This window comes from Delphinapterus leucas, chromosome 2, assembly GCF_059928025.1.
Source record: "Delphinapterus leucas isolate spDelLeu-1000000601 "Yukka" chromosome 2, BTC_Dleu_Yukka2, whole genome shotgun sequence".
Taxonomy (NCBI): domain Eukaryota; kingdom Metazoa; phylum Chordata; class Mammalia; order Artiodactyla; family Monodontidae; genus Delphinapterus; species Delphinapterus leucas.
The window spans coordinates 38708597-38726218 of NC_143130.1; the positions used below are offsets into that span (position 1 = coordinate 38708597).

General features: G+C 42.2%; 1 protein-coding gene across 1 annotated transcript in view; it reads right to left on the bottom strand.

Annotated features, from left to right (window-relative positions):
- The window catches only part of SH3GL3 (SH3 domain containing GRB2 like 3, endophilin A3), a 285754-nt gene that overhangs the window by 263911 nt on the left and 4221 nt on the right, over positions 1-17622 (bottom strand). The gene's annotated exons all lie outside the window — the stretch shown is intronic.

Consider the following 17622-nt stretch of genomic DNA (forward strand, 5'->3'; position numbering starts at 1 on the left):
TTGTAGGTTTTTGTTCTTAGGAAGAGAGATTTCCATCTCCCATATTACAGGATTTTAATAAAGGTCCTTTGCTCAAGTTAGCTTCTGCTGTTATATTGGAGAGTTCTAGATAATTAAGTGGTAGGTTCTCCTCATAAATCCAGCTATTTTTTTCTAAACCCTCAAGCTTCAAGAAAACCAAGAGAGAGCTTTTAAAAAATTATTTTTTATTGCCAGTGACATCTATAATATGGGTCCCACTTTGAGGTTGGTGGGGGAGATCTTTTTTGTTTGTTTTGCTTTAAATGTGTGTATTTGATCCCAGCTCAGATTTACATTTAAAACATTTTAAAAGTGTACGCACTCCCAATTGTGTGGAATGTCAGGAAACGAGTTCATTCAGCGAGGAATGAGCTTTCAGCTCTGTCCTTTGTGACAGATTCCAGAGCGTCTCTACCTTAAGGCAGGCGGGTCACCAGGCCGCTTCTGTGACCCCCCCTAACCTGTACCAGGCTGCCGGCAAGCACTCCTGTCAGCTCTGTTTACTCTGGCAAGACTGATGGCATCCAGGTGGATTTCCCAACCCCCACGCCTCCTCACTCCACGCCCCCACTTCCCCCGCTCAGGCCCACGAAGATGGTTGCATTTGCCAGTTGAATAGCTTGGCAGTGAGTTGCTGTGCAAAACTACAGTCTGTGAAAGCGGCTTTTCTCCTGAGTTAAACCAGGGCCTCCACCTGATTGCTCCGCCCTCCCCACCACTGGCCCCGGCCCCAAACTCTGTCCTCTGGGTTTTAGGAAAATGTGCCTTTTGCTTGTTACTGCCCCTGCCTCTCCCTGGATAAAGTCACTTGCCTGGGAGGGCTGCACTGTTAGGTAGATAATCCTGTTAAGCATCTGGAGGGCCTGGTCAGGGGATGTTCAGCTCAAGAATGTCAGGAGTAGATGGAATGGTGCTGGAGGTGGGCTCCCGGCTCAGGGCTGAGGGTAAACAGGCTGCTTCCCTGCTGGACATCAGCCTCCAGTCTGCCAGTTCCCACTGGCTGGTGATAAGCTGCTGACCCTAAGGACTAACTGCTATGATGGCTATTACGTACCAACAAGTGGTGTTTGGGCCCCTTGGATGTGGCGCTAAACACTAGGGACTGACTGTGAGTAAGACTCCATTCCCAGGTACTGTGTGCAGAGGTGGGGGAGAGGAGGGGTGAAGTTAAAGGACAAGAAAGCAAACGCTAAATAACATGTTACAGAATCCAGAAAGAGAATGATCCCTGGGGAGTGGAAGGATTCGAGATGGTGCTTGAAGGAACAAAATGCACCAGGACGTGGAGGAGAAAAGGGAGGGTGTTCCTGACAGGAGAAATGTCCTAAGCAAAGGTGCTCAGGCAGGAACTACTAAGCTGCATTCGGGGAACAATAACAGAGCAACATGGCTGGTGCCAGAGTTCACACTGGAAAGTAATGGAAAAGCAAGGCTGCAGAGCCAGGGCGAGGCCGCATGAAGAGGGCCTTGAGTGCCAGGCAGAGGGGTTATTCAGCAGGCAAAAAGGAAAAAGTTCTGGAAGGATTACCCAGGAAGGTAGGAGGTGACATGATGTAGGTGGTGTTCTAGAAAAATTAATCTGGCATCAGTGTGCAGGTGGAAAGAGACTGAAAGCAGGAAGCCAGTTGACTGTAGTAACCCACACACCATTTGATAAGGGCTGGGAGGTGGCTGCTTAACCTATTCACAGTCTAGAGCCTTCTTCAACCCCCACCCTCCACACCCTTCCACGGTTAACTTCATTCATCCCTTAGGTCTTGGCTTAAAGGCTCACTTCCTCCAGGGAGACTTCCCTGACCAACTTCCGATTAGGCAGAGTACCCCTGCTATATGTTCCCATAGAAGCCCACTTGCTTTGTTATAATTACCTCACTGTGTTGTATGTGTGTGTGTGTTAGAAAATATATATATAACATAAAATTTGCCATCTTAACCATTTCTAAGTATACAGTACAGTAGTGTTAAGTATGTTCACATTTTCATGCAACTATCACCACCATTCATCTCTAGAACTCTTTTATCTTGCAAAACTGGAACTCTGTACCCATGAAACAACGCCCCATTTCCTTCTCCCCTATCCCCTAGCAACCATCATCCTACTTTCTGTCTCTATGAATTGATCCCTCTTAGGTACCTCATATAACAAGTGGAATCATACAGTATTTGTCTTTTTGTGACTGGCTATTTCACTTAGCATAACGTCCTCAAGGTTCATGCATATGGTAGCACATGGCAGAATTTCCATCCTTTTTAAGGTGAAATATATTCCATGGTATACATATCATATTTTGTTTATCTATTCATCTGTTGATGTACATCTGCAGACTTTTTAAAAAATACAATGAACTCTGAACAGAACAGAACAGAATAAAAATAGCAGAGTGTACTCTGGTAACAGGGGTAAGTATTGAGAGGGAGAGTCGCTTATCAGAACTCCAATATAATGAGATGAGCAATACAGGAAATAAAATTTATATAATGTGCCCAGAATTTAGTAATATGAAACAAATCCCTTCTTTTTTTTTTTTTTTTTTTTTTTTGCGGTACGCGGGCCTCTCACTGTTGTGGCCTCTCCCGCTGCAGAGCACAGGCTCTGGACATGCAGGCCCAGCGGCCACGGCTCACGGGCCCAGCCGCTCCGCGGCATGTGGGATCCTCCCGGACCGGTGCACAAACCCGTGTCCCCTGCATCGGTAGGTGGATTCTCAACCACTGCGCCACCAGGGAAGCCCCCCCTTCTTGATCTTGTGCATAGTACAAGCGTTAAGGTGGGTGTTGCTGACTTTACGTACTGACTCTTCTCACTTTAAACCACCACAGTGAGTGAATGAGGAGTGATAAACTGCTAGTTCTCCAGGCCACATTTCCCCAGGCATTCTTCACTCTGTGGCAGTATCTGTCTCAGAATACACACAGGCTGGCTGAGTAGGACCAGTCCTCTTGGCTGCATGATTCTAGAGGCTCTCATACAACCAGACTGTAATCCTCTGTCCACTGGCCACCGGAGTCTGGATTTATCTCCTAGTATGAGCCTTAGAGCCCTTTCCCTCCCAATACCCTTCAGTTCTTTGCTCCCAGAAACTCATGTTAAACCCTAGGCAGTTATTCCTTTAGAGCAGGTCAATAGGGGTTTAAGGCAGCTGTCTGAAAAGTTTATGTCTTGTAGCTACAGGTACACAAGTGTGGGGGAGGACACATATCGCACAGACACGCACTCACCCTGGGGCCGAGAAAGCAGAAAAGAGAGGCTGCAAGTATTCCTTGGTGACTATGGGATAGAAAGAAGACAATATGGGTAAGCAACACCTCAAATTCTTTCCCCAATCATTGGCAGGGACACCACCCTCTGCCCTTCAGGTTATCACTTCGTTCTGGCCATTACACAGACGTTTGGTGGACACAGCATGATGTAAGTCTGCACCGCAGTGCAGAGCCTCTGTGGGGAGGGCCTCTGCTGACCTATGTCTAGTGCATTTGATTGCCCCCAGGCCCCGGGACTGCACTGGGCCAGGAGCAAAGTCATCAATAAACATCTCTGCCTGAGAGAACCAACCAAATCTGTATAAACAAGAACTGTGAGCTGGAGATAACTTTGTGCATACCGCCTGATTTTCAATACAGGTAATCTTCAATACAGGTAATAAAATAGAAATTCAAAATTAAAGAATCATATCTAACGCTTGCTTGCTGTAAGTGAACTATAAAATTGTTCTTGGAAATCAGAACACCTATTGAAATGTAGAGACACTGAAGACATGAAACTGATACTGAACTTCTAATATAGATTATACATTTGGAAGCAGGACAGTCAAAATTGAGTTAAGTTTACACTTTAAGCCCCTTTCCAACTCTAACCACATGACAATGATAGATAAAATGTAAAAACAGAATACTAAAAATGTATAATCATGCTCAAAAAGAAAATAAGCACTTCCACTTCCACGGACTATGTATTTATCAGAAATACAAGCTTACAAGTAGTAAGCAGTGGTACTTTTGGTGGGTTCACGAGTACCCCATAAGAGATGGGCAACCAAAGCCAGGATCACCGCAGAACCACACAGATCCAAACACTGAGCAATGACATGGCTTTTCTCAGGTCCTGGATGCTAGGTGGAGCTTCTCTCACCTCCATAAGTATGTGGCTTTTTTAAGAGGTAGCAAGCAGTCTTAGTCTACTTTTTTTTTCAGGCTTCTTTAATGGGTAAGGGAGTCCCACCTTAATCTCAAGTTTTATACAGTGATACCGTATCTGGTCCCCATGCTTTTTAAATGAACAGTGAGTAGATGAATTCAATCCAGATGAAATGACAATAAAAGAGCTACCTGAAAATGATTTTAAGATGACTGTTTCAGGGTCTTCAAAGAGCTAAATGAATGAGTAACAACCATAAAAGAATAAAAGAAAAGAACAAAAAGTTATGAAACAAAATAGGCAGAAATGAAACACGAACAGGGGAATATGATAAAGAACTTATAATAAATCTTAGAATTGAAAAATATATTTATTAATGTAAAAAATATTCTTCTATATTGAACACAAAAAGAAAAGTAGAATGTTGAGAGATAATACCAGGAAATTTACCCAAATTGAGCATAGAAAGATAAAGATAAATAACAAAGAGCAGTTCAGAAGAGAGGTTCCAGCATACGTTTAACAGGAGTCTGGAGTAAGAGAATAGAAAAAATGAGGAGAGCAATAGTTGAAGAAATGCTGGCTGAGAATTTTTCCTTAAATTGAAATGCACACCAAATATTGAGCAGGATAACTTAAAATAAATCATTCCTAGGCACATCTTTATGAAACTGAAAAAAAATCAGGGATAAAAAGAAAAAAATTATAGCTGTGTAAGAGGCAAGACAGATTTCCTGCAACAGAATTATGTTAGATCAACAGTGAACCACTCATCAACAGTATCAGAAGCCAGAAGACTTCTAATGGAATAAACAACCATCCGTTCAGAATTCTTCACACAGCTATACTACCATTTATGAGTCAGAGCAAAATAAAGGCTTTTTCAGATTTACAAAGTCTAAGGGTATGTGCCATTCACAATCCTCACTGGAAAGACTACCAAAGGACTTACTTCAGCAAGAAGAAGAGTGAACCCAAAGGGAGGCAAGGCGGTATGAACAAAGAAACAGAGCCCAAAATAGGGAAAAATGTATTGGTAGATTAACTGTTGACTGTAAGTTTGGGCCAGAAGTTACCTGAAGATGCACAAGATAAAGAGGAAATGTTGAAACATGAGCCAAAACAAAGAAATAATTCACCAGCATTAATAAGAAAGCAATTGGTCTGCCCTAGATTCTCTTTGTTCAGCCATTCAGCAGAGGAGGAATGAGTAACCTGCATCTATTGATTGCCTTATACTCCAGTCTTATTCCAAGAAAGGTTTAGGTTAGCTAACCTTCAGCTATTCCTGGTCTATCCTTCATTTTCAGATCCAGGAACTTCCTAAGGCAGTCATTGGCAGCCTTTTGATTGAACCTTTGGCACTAGTCCCAGGGAGGGCTCTCCATGTTAAAATGAATCATGGGATGTGGGTTTTTAAGCAATCCAGTCCCTCAAGTCTTCCAAACATAGTAAAGACTTTTAGAAAAACTCAAACTCAAAGGAAAAAGAAACATGGGACCTATGAAAAAATTCTGTATCACTAAAGAATATGTAAGACCCCAAGGGAAACCCTTCCTCCTCAAGTAGGTAAACTTGAAGATAAAGCTGCTTTATATTTCCAATGATGTAAAAGAATTCATTACATCAGTCAACGAACAGGTCAGCATAAAAAGAATGCAACAAAATTATACCCATAACAGCTGAAATTTGGTCTTCATTAAAAGTAATAAAAGCAGAATGAAAACTAGAGAGAATCTATTCATTCAAATAGATGATAATGTCAAGAATGATATACCAAATACAGAATAAATCAATATAAAATATTTTAAATGAAACAAAAAAAGACAAGAGATATTAAAAACAGAACACAGATCTGATAGCCAAACTATGAAAAAAACGTTCCTGATAAAGAATGAACAGCTGGTTAAGAATTGATTATCAAAGCTCAATTTGGATATATCAAAGCAGAATCTGGAGGGAAAAAAACCTGACATTGGAAATCAAGAGGACTCCCTGGATTACCCCAGATAAGATCAATAAAAAGGAAACAATATTAACACGCATCCTCATGTATTCTTAAACCTCAAAGGAAAGAATACACTATTATCTGATAATCAGTAATCAGGTCTTTGTGAAATCTCCTACCCTGCAATGTGAGCTGGACCTAGGGACACTCTTCTAACAAAGTAGAGAGGAAGTAATGGGATGTCACTTCCAAGATTAGGTTACAAAAAGATTCTGGCTTCCACCCTGCTCACCATTTCTTGTTCTCTCTTGCTTGCCCTACCATGTTGTTGTAAGCGGCCCTATAGAAAGACCCATGTAGCGAGAAACTGATAACTCTGGCAAACAGCCAGCCAGGACCTGGCGCCTGCCAAAAGTCACATGAGTGAGCTTGGAAGTTGATCTTTTGAGGCCTGCCAACAGCCACATGGGTGAGTGAGAAGCAAATGCTCTCCCAGCTAAGCCTTGGGATGACTGCAGCCACAGCCAACACCTTGACTGCAGTCTTATTGGAGACCCTGGGCCAGAGGTCCTAGCTGAGCCGTGTCCTATGTCCTATGAGACAATAAATGTCTGTTATTTTAAGCCACTAAATTTTAGGATAATTTGTTACACGGCAATATATAACTATCATACCTATTGTCTGATTATATTTTATTATTTTTTAATTTATTTATTTATTTTTGGCTACGCTGGGTCTTCGTTGCTGCACGTGAACTTTCTCTAGTTGCGGCGAGCAGGGGATACTCTTCGTTGCGGTGCACGGGCTTCTCATTGCGGCAGCTTCTCTTGTTGTGGAGCATGGACTCTAAGCACGTGGGCTTCAGTAGTTGTGGCACACGGGCTCAGTAGTTGTGGCACACGGGCTTAGTTGCTCCACAGCATGTGGGATCTTCCCAGACCAGGGATCGAACCTGTGTCCCCTGTATTGGCAGGCAGATTCTTAACCACTGCGCCACCAGGGAAGTCCTGTATTGTCTGATTATATTTTAGATTTTAGAAGAATGGGAAGAGGAAGAGAAAGAAGAGGGAAGTGCAGGAGGGCATAATATTTCTTTTTTCCATCAAAGGGAGTCAAAAGATACCAGCTTTGATTAAGTACAGAACAAAAAATTTATAAAATGTTTCAAGAAAATTATTACTAGGATTAACAATATGGTGATTGGCTTCCAAATAGCCAAAAGTAAACAGAACATATTTTGTGTGTTGAAATAGCATGAAAATAGCAAAGAAACACTGAGAAAGCGTGAAATGAAATCTCTTAAGTTAGAGCAAGTATAGCAATTAGACCAGGTACCATTTTGGAGAACAAGGAATCTCAGGCTGGTTTAAAAAAGAGAATCTAACAATATTTACTTGTTTGGTAAACAAATATATCTATTGAGCCCCTACTGGGATACCTGATGAACAAGCCTGATTCAATCTGACATTAAATACAAACAAGCAATTATAACACAGGATAGTAAATGCAACAATGAGGGAAGTACAGGACATAAGAAAAGTTGACTGATGTAACCTTTTCTACCTTAGTATTTTTAACCCCTTTTATTTTAGACAATCCACATATCAGCACCACTCTCCAAACAGCCTTTCAAGATTCCCAAGCCCTAACCCTAAAGCACACACAGACAAATAGAAATTACACTAGCTATAATCTCTGATCATAGTGTAGTAAAGTGATAAAGCGTAAAGTTTAAGACCAAAAAAGAAGGCATTAATAAACTGGAAAGCCTTACATAACATCTGGCTCAAAGAAAAATACGAATAGTACAATAAGAGATGATCCAGAAAAAAATAATTATGGATATATTACATAAGAAAATATAGCAAATGTGGTTAATGATATATTCAGAGTTGAATTTGTAGCATGAAATGTTTTTTTTTAAAGAATTTAGCATTCAACTTAAAGTTCTAGATATAGAACACTAAAGGAATCCTAAGAAAAATTAGATCAAGAAAATAATAAAAATAAAACAAGGTGACTTGTTGAAGGAACTAATAAAATAGACAATATACTGACAAATCTGATTAAGAGAGAAAAGGAAACAAAATTAGAATTGAGAAAATTGACATAACAATTGCTATATTTTTAATTATTATATCATTGCACACAATTATGTTATTTAATTTAAAAATAGCAACTAGATGGATATTTCTCCCTAAAAATAAATAAAATAATTGAAAGCAGAAGAAACAGAAAACTTGAAAAGAGTAATAAAGGAAAATGAATATTAAAAAAAAACTATTAAAAATACCTCTCTACCCCTACCAGCAGATTTCAGGAATAAGGGAATACACAGGTGAATGCTGTCAAATCTTAGAGGAACATAATTTCCATGTTATGTAGCCCTGGGAAAAATGGGAAGCTACCAACTGATGTTACAAAATAAACATGTCCATGGACTCCAAACTTCTTTGACTTACATACACAAAATTACAGGCCAATTTCCCTTACAAATAGAGATATGAAAACCTAAAATGGAATGGAGCTCCAAAGGACATTAACTCTACCATTCAGTCCCTCTACAATCATTCACTGAACACCTATTACTGGGCAAAGATGATACACCAAGCCTTATGCTAAACCCTGGGAGATACTAAATCTGTAAGATATGGTCCTTGTCATCAAGGAGCAAAGAGTCTAATTGTGTGTGTGGTGGGGGGGGATATAAAAACAATTAAAATGTGTTAAATGCAAAGGAAATCTATTCTCAGAGTACAGCATGGAATAGGGACATCTAGCCCAGCATGGAAAAGGAAAACAGAGGGCTATCAGTAAAGACTTCTTGGAGGACAGTGAGCTTAAACCAAGCCTAAAGGAAGAGTAGGAATTAGCCAACAGGGAGGTGGGGGGAGCAGTGTTCCACCTCAGCCGGTGGGGTTATTCCAGGCAAAAGAGATAGGAGTGGAGGCATGGAGACAAGCTTGCTTATGAAAAACGACTATGCACCACAATGGTCTACAGGCCTAAGACAGTGCAGATGGCTTTCATACTGTATGTGTAGGGTCTAAACCAAAGGAGGCAGAGTGTGAAGTATAAACAACAGGAGGCTGAGGACAGAGACTGAGGAACATGAACAATGCAGGTGGAGAAAAAGGAGCCCATGAAGGACGTGGAAAATATCTGGTGAGAGAGGAATGAGGACCAGGAGCATGAGACGCCATGGGACTCAGGGAGACTGTGGTCCACAGAGACTAATACAGCAGAGAGTGGCGTGGACAGCTGAAGAATGCCCATCAGATGAGAAATCGAGGAAGCGAGCAGCAAGTGTAGCCTACTTTGAAAAGCTTGGACAAGAAGAAGAGAAAGAGTGGAGAAGGTGTGAGATCAAGGGAATGTTCTTTTTTTTGTTTCTCAGGGTTGTTTCAGATATCTACTGCTGCACACCAAACCACTCTAAAGGTTATGACTTAAAACAAGGATTTATTATTTCTCAGGATTCTATCAATTGATGCAGTAGCTCTTCTGCTGGTCTCTCCTTCGGTCACTCTTGGGCTATATTCAACGGGTGGGTCATGTGCTTGGGCTAGTTGGGACACTAGGCTTCTCTCTCCACATGGTCTCAGATCCTCTCTCCCAAACTGGTCAGTCACTCTGCAGGGCCTCTTCCATGTGGCCATTCTCTCCAGCAAGACAGTCTGGACTTCCTTACAACATGGTGGCTGGGCTCCAAGACGGAATACAGTAAGTCCCCTACATACAAGCCTTTAAGTTGTGAACTTTCAAAGATGGGAACGTGCGTTCGCAGGTCCAATCACGTAAGTTAGTTCACGTGTCTGTCATACATTGTCACGTGCACGCATCCTCTACAAGTGGTGGCGCATTTGTGTACTTTACAGTACCGTATAGACAGCCCAGGATGTCTGGAAGCAAGTGTAAAAGCAGCAGTGATATAGATGGTACTGCTAAGAAGTGCCATCTGTTGTACTGTACTTTTCAAGGTACTGTACTGTAAGATTAAAAATGTTTTCGTTATTTTTTGTTTGTTTTTTATGTATTATTTGTGTGAAAAGTATTCTAAACCTATTACAGTACAGTACTACATAGCCGATTGTGTTAGTTGGGTACCTAGGCTAACTCTGTTGGACTTAATGAACAAATTGGGCTTACAAACGCGCTCTCAGAACAGAACTCAATCGTATGTAGGGGACTTATTGTAATCTAAGAGAGATAAGCTCCACGTTGCCAAGCCTCTACTTGCATCACACCTGCTAATGACCTTTTAGCCAAAGCAAACTACATGGTCAAGCCTAGAGTCCACGTGGGAGGGGACTACAAGAGGCTGTGAATACCGGGAGACTTGGAAGGATGAATCTATCGATATAACAGTTCATTGTAATCGTGTTTCTTTTCCCCTTAAAATGGGAGAGAGTTTAAAACGTTTATAGGCTGGGCCCAAAAGAACTAACTGAAAGGGAGACATTGAAGATACAATAAAGAGAGATTATCACTAATAGAACCCCAGAGGGTGCACTTGGTGGGGGAAGGAAGAGGAACAGCATCCTCTGAGACTGGAGGAGGTGAGATTTAAAACAGGTGTTTAGGACTTCCCTGGCACTCCAGTGGTTAGGATGCCACACTTCCACTGCAGGGAGCATGGGTTCCATCCCTGGTTGGAGAACTAAGATCTCGCATGCTGCATGGTGCAGCCAAAAAAAGAGAGAGAAAGAGAAGAAACAATTAAAAATTAAAAATAAAATAAAACAGGTGTTTAAATATATTTTGGTTAAATCACTGAGGGGAAAACAAAGGGGAGCTGTCCATGGAAATGGGGCACTGGGGTAGAGACTTGGTATCTGTGGTAACACCAACCCCACCATCATTTTGCTTCTCCATCAACGCTCAGTCTGCATGTTGAAGCTGAGGACGCTGATTAGAGTATTGATCCAGGGGGGGTTTTTTAAAGAGGAATTTTATTTTATTTTATTTTTGGCCGCGCCATGCGGCATGTGGGATCTTAGCTCCCTGACCAGGGATGGAACCCATGCACCCTGCAGTGGAAGCTCCGAGTCTTAACCACTGGACCACCAGAGAAGTCCCCTGACTCAGGTTTAGAATTTGGTTGTTGGATGCTGCAAAAGGATAGTGGTGCCATGGAATTATGGATTACCGGAGAGGGTAATTTGAATAATAGAAATGGGGTTTTTACTCCACAGGTAAGAGACAGAGGCCAGGAAGAGACTGATAGAGGAAATAGAAGAGTCAGGAAACTAGAGGTCTTTATAAGTTCAAAATACACTGAAGTGTGAACAAAGTTGTGAGAAAGGGAAGAGAAGTTGAAGGCCGAGGAGGTCCAAGAATCGTAGGGTCAGATTACTGGGTAGGCAGGCCACATGAACACTGAAATCCAGGAATGAATGAAGGTCCAGTTGGCGTGGAAAGTTCTAAGCCAATCCCCAGGGTCAGCAGTGAACGATGGGAAGTGACCAGGAGGTGACAGTTCTGCTGAGGGGCTGCTCACAAGGACAGAGACTGGGTCTGTTGTGTCCTCAGGCACCAGTACGGTGTCTGACACATAGAAGGCTCTCAGTATCAATAATTACTGTGCAATAAACAAATGACTTTAATCTACGTTCTTCACTTAACAGCTGAGAAAACTGAGGCTCCCAAAGCTATACAGCTAGTGTTCAGCTAGCCAATGCTTCCCACCTCCTTACAAAACCACACTACATACGGATTTCCTTCTCAACCTTCCCAGAGGCAGCCCATGATTTTATTACTTTACTATCCCAAAACTACTCAAGTGGCATTTGTCATCCCTTGGGTGCTGGGATGGAATATCTTAAAGTTGAATGACTAAAGGGAGTGGCTAAAAACCTTCCCTGAGGCCTAGAGGGACTCACTTATTAGAAATACAACACATGCATTTTCAAGGCACATTCCAGGAAGCTGGTCCTGTAACCATATCCTCGCCAGTTTGCCAACATTTCATTGTTCTCTCTTCTTCAGGTGCTGTGGTCCCATCTTCTTTGCTAAGATTCAGAAAATCAGGAAGTGACACACACGCACCATAGCTGTCCACCCACAGTCACCATAGATTTTTCCATAGACTCTACAGGCTTAAAGAAATTAATTAGCCTTCAGCTGAGTAGGTCTGGGCTGTTAAAGCCTTCCCAACTCTTATCTTTAAAGAAAAATGAAAACATCTCCCCCAAAGGCTATCGTCCATTATGGAATCCAACTGAAGAAGAAGGAGGGTGGTGACATGCTCCTCTTTCCCACTGGACCAAAATTTCAAAGCTTCAAATGTGTGGTAAATCTAACCAAAGATAAAGATTTGCAGGTGTTTTTTGCATAAAAGCAAGAAGGGCAGATGTATCTGAAACGTGTTTCTAACCAAATGGGACATCTGCAATCCATTAGGGGTGTCCTGAAGAGGGAAAGTGAGAGGGGAGGTTCAGGCAGAAAGCCTGCTTTGCAGAAACACAAGCATGAGGACGTGTGCGGACCCTTCTGTCAGGATCTGAGGACGCCGAGGTTCTAAAACAGGTTACCTTTACAGGGGTAAATTTACATCTCTACCCAGTAAACCAGTTCCTCTTTTTCCTTTCCTTCCATCACGTTATCTCTGAAATGTCAGTGCCTTCTCTTTACTCAAGTACACCTACATGTTTTAGTATTTAAGATTTGGCAGCCACCTCAGATAAAGAGAACATTCCCCTCTTGGAGCGTGTGGACCTTCCTTTCCCAGCACTCACGAGAGCAATCGATGTCTTGACTCGGCTTCTTACACTCCCACAGAACAAAGCAAAATTGTCACCACGGCATTACTTGCAGGTTACTCACTGGTTGTTACTCACTGTTATGTGCTCTGTTTCAGACTTCCAAGAAAACCACTAACTTTTATTAGAAGGTGTGTAACAAAGGCTGTTGCAAAATACCCACAGCTGTGAAAATGATTCTGAGGTGTGTGAATCCCAGAATGGACGTTATGAAGGTCAGTAGATTTTAATATATAGGATCTATGCCCAGAGCTTGATTTTGGTCTCCCTTTGAAGTCTTAGATTGAGCTTCAGTGACTGGGTCCAAATTGAGCATAACATGTAACTGGCATGCTCCTTACATGAGTTCCTTCATAAGCATACAGGTCTATTTTCCTGTTGTCTCTTACTTACTGACTCACCTTTTGATAAACCATTAGTACCAGGGCATTTTGTTAATTACTAAACTCCTGGTAACAGACAAAACTGGCCTGTTAAAACTTGTGTTGTAACTTGAGGATTTAAAGCCACACCTCTGGGAAATGTCGGTATCAAAACTGATTTGGTGTCAGACACAAGGTGTTAGAAGCCACAGTTGAACAAAATGGATTCCCAAGTGCAGTTGGCAATTACATTTTTAGAAGACTTCAATTATGCCATTTACAAGAAGGTACTTTTAAGAATCTACAAGTCAGGAGTATGTTTTTAAATCTCTTCATATATACATTTATAGGTAAGCCCATATTTAAGAAGCACCGACTGCATACAGAAGAGCACTGTTCTAGAACAGTAAAAGTCAACAGTCCCTACCCTCTGAATCTCAAAAGCCAAGAAGAAAAGTCTCTTCAAAAATTAAAGTATGTGGGGACTTCCCTGGTGGTCCAGTGGCTAAGACTCTGCACTCCCAATGCAGGGGGCCAGGGTTGGATCCCTAGTCAGGGAACTAGATCCCACATGCATGTCTAACAGTTCGCATGTCACAACTAAAGATTCCTCATGCTGCAACAAAGATCCTGCATGCCACAACTGAGACCTGGCACAGCCAAAATAAATAAATCAATAAATAAAATTTTAAATTAAAAAAATAACTAAAGTATGTGGTCAGTGCATTTCTGGAAAATATTTTACTTAAGATCAAGGAGATAATCATGACTACAGCATCAATGTGCTTTAATTAGAAGGATCTCCTCACTTGCCCAGGGTCTGTGGATTGAGTGCCTGTGTTCAGAGATTCTCTCCTAATAGTCTATCACCAAGGTCATCTAAGAGTGAAAGAATGAACAAAGACTGTTATCAACATAGGGCACTTGGTATTTCATTTATCCTTTATCCCAGAATAATCTTCCAGTAAAACTGAATGTAATACCGTGGAGCAACTGGGTCCGTGTGCCACAACTACTGAAGCCCACGCGCCTAGAGCCTGTGCTCCGCAACAAGAGAAGCCCCTGCAATGAGAAGCCCTCGCACCGCCACGAAGAGTAGCCCCCGTTCGCCACAACTAGAGAAAGTCCGCGCACAGCAACAAAGATCCAACACAGCCAAAAATAAATTAAATAAATAAATAAATTTATTTTTAAAAAATCTATATCAGTTGAGAAGCTTTCCATTGAAAATAAGGGGGAAAAAAATCTCAGATTGGCTTAAATGATAAAAGTGATTTAATTGTTCACAAATCTAAGAAGGCTAAAGGCTTCACGCATGGTTTGATCAAAGCTTCAGCTGAATTTCCCTACAATTCTCTCAACTCTACTCAAGCTGCAGGTAACATCGGGTGTTACACGTCTCCTTCTTCATGCCTATGGGGAAAGAAGAACTTGGCTTCCCATGACCATCAAACAAAATCCTGAGCTTTGAGCTCATTGGACTACCCTGGAACCAATCCCTGGGACCAGGAAAAACCCTGTGATTGGGTCACCTGAACCAATTACCTGTGGGATTGGGGTTGGGTACCCACCCAGAAGAAATGGCTGCGACATGCTTTAGAAGGAATGAAATGGAGGTTGAGGAGGCAATCACAGCATAGTATGTGCTGCAATCCTTTTTCATGCCTAGACTCTGGATTACTGATTAATTTTTATTCAGTATCAGAAATGAGGGCTGTAAAGAGGAATCTATTTCCTCTAAATTTGATAAATCAAATTTAAAGATGGTTTTACTTTTTCAAAATCATAAAATGCATAACTCTAAGTTTGTTTTTTCATAGCTCTCTTTTCCCTTAAGAATACACTGAAACTCCCAAAGAAATATTTTAGAAGTTTGCTATCAGTAGTAATTGAGAATGATTTAAAGTCCATCCTATAGTCCATCTTCCCTTACCCTTTCTTCCCAATTTCCAAAAGCAATATGACCTAGCTTGGAATTCTCAGTTATAGTAACCCAAATATTTTCTCCTTCAACTTGAATAATAGGTTGTTAAATTTGCAGAAGATGCCATGTTCCAAGGTATAATGAACCTTAAAAGTTTTCTTCTGACACATGTTCACCCGCCTCCCAAAACTGTCCTGTCCTGATAAAATCCACTCCAAATTCATCGACTCAATATGCAAAGTGCCAGTCTAAGGGATTTTCAACAACTAAGTATCTCTTCTACACTTTACATAGAAATAGAGCTCCTTGAGTTCAGACTTGCTATTGTAGTACTAAATAAAGCGTCCAGGGAGGAGTCCACCTGTGATATTTTCTTTCCACTGCCTTGGTGAAGAGAGGATGAGCTGTTTGGAAGACAGGCCACAGCCTTCTTATGATTGTCATTGATTGTTTAAAGGCCATGGAGGACAGAATAAATGAGAAGCTAACTTCACGCATCCCAGACATATCAAAACAATGGTAGCCAAACTTGCAATGTTTTCTCCAAGCATTACACTTGAAAGAACCATCATAAGCCTTCAATCTGTCTGCGTCAGAAATGAATATTCTTTCATGATTGCAGAGGGTGCCACGGATGCTCACAAACTGCATCACTGTCAGACGCACTCAGGGAAGCAGTTTAGAATCAGGCCTGGGTTTGTTTGCAGGTTGGAATTTACAACAGTATTTATCACTCTTCCTTACTGACATCCCCCTCCTTGAGATTTGGCAGTCTTGGCTACCAAAACCCCAAATGCAAAACACAGTGCATTCCCCTTGGTGTAGCAGGACCTTCAGGGCATTTTGGTCCCCTCAATCCCTGACCTTGTGTGAGAGGTGGAGAAACAGGAACAGTTTTCTGCCACCAAAACCCTGTGCCACCTCTGGAATGGCCTCATCTCCTTCCTCGCAATAGGGAGCAGCCCAGGGGCTAGAGGGAAGAAGTTGCGACACCTGGGCCAGGCCTGTGGCAAGCCAGCCTGTCCCCCAGCAGGCAGCTGGGGAAGGGGGGGCGTGCAGCTTGGCCTCAACGCGGCTTAGTCAGGCTCCAATGCTGAGCTGAGCAGCAGATGTGCCCAGACCTGCCAGGTGTCTGTGTCTGGGCTGGGAGGGGACGGAGCAAATGTGACTCTTGTCTTTCAGTGCTTCCCGGCACCGTCCTCAGAGGAATGTGGAAGACTCCAAGTGAGGCCACCTCAGAAGACTTTCGACAGAGCCACAGCTCTCTGCCCACGCTGCCATGTCAAAAGCCTTTCCCTGTCCTGCCCCTTTGGCCCTCAACATAGTCCTCCTGCCAACTGCCCCAGGGCTAGCTCCTCCTCCAGGCCACTGGTAAGCTCAGGAGGGAGACAGCTACCCACCTGCCCTGCTGTAATACGCTGTTCCCATCAGTGGTGCCCAAACCTCCATAGGTAAAGGTGGGGTTTTTTTTTCCCTTTTTAACACGATGATCCCATGATTAAAAATACCCTTTTTTAATTAAAAAAATTTTTTTTTCAAGTTCATTTGTCCCCACTGGGGAAGATTTTTCTTGTGAGAATTAGTTTCCCAACGAGAGGCTATTCTGAATTTCACAGAACTATTAACAACTAGATGGAGACTTATCAGGGTATAAATATTATAGATGTTTACCAGCCCATTAGTGGGCTCTGAATCCAACACACAAAGGTTGTTACTCGTCTCTGTGTGGCTTCTGAGAATTCCATTTAACGGTTAGGCGGGCTGTGAGCCATTCGCCACCAGGAGTCATATTCACTCTACAAATGTTTACTGCACACCTACTATATACTACAAGCCCAGGCCTCAAGAAGACATCCCTGTATACAGCAGAGGGTGCAAATGAACAGCACATAGGCCAGATTCAGCCCAAAAACATATTTTGTTTGACTCACACCATATTTATCAAAAATTTGAATTAGTTGCCAACTTTTAAATATCAGAATATTTCCAGCTTCTCTTGCAAACTCGGGAAATCTGGCAAAAGTGAGCCCACATTCCCAGCTGATGACAAGCAGAACAACAACTGATCACCTCACACATGCACTGGCTCTCGGTTCACACAACCCCCACCTGCCCTGCTTCCCCTGACGCAACCTGTCCCACCCCTCAGTATACACCAGTGGTTCTCAGGATGGGCAATCTCAGCACACCCACCTCAGGAAAGGCCTCACTCAGGAAGACAGCAACCCAACCAAGTCTCTCATTTAAGAAGAGCTGCTTCATGCCTCCATAAGAACAGGTCACAGGGATTTTCTTATTTTGTGCCTTCTCGACTTTTACCCTTTTCAATAAAGGTCTTTTTAATCCCTGGTATCAGTGAAGACATTCCGTTTTTCGTGCTTGCTACAACAAAAAATTGGACACAAAAGAAAAATGGCAAGGTGGAAGCACAGAAGCACATAGAAGCAAAAAGGGAGGACTCGTGAGAACAG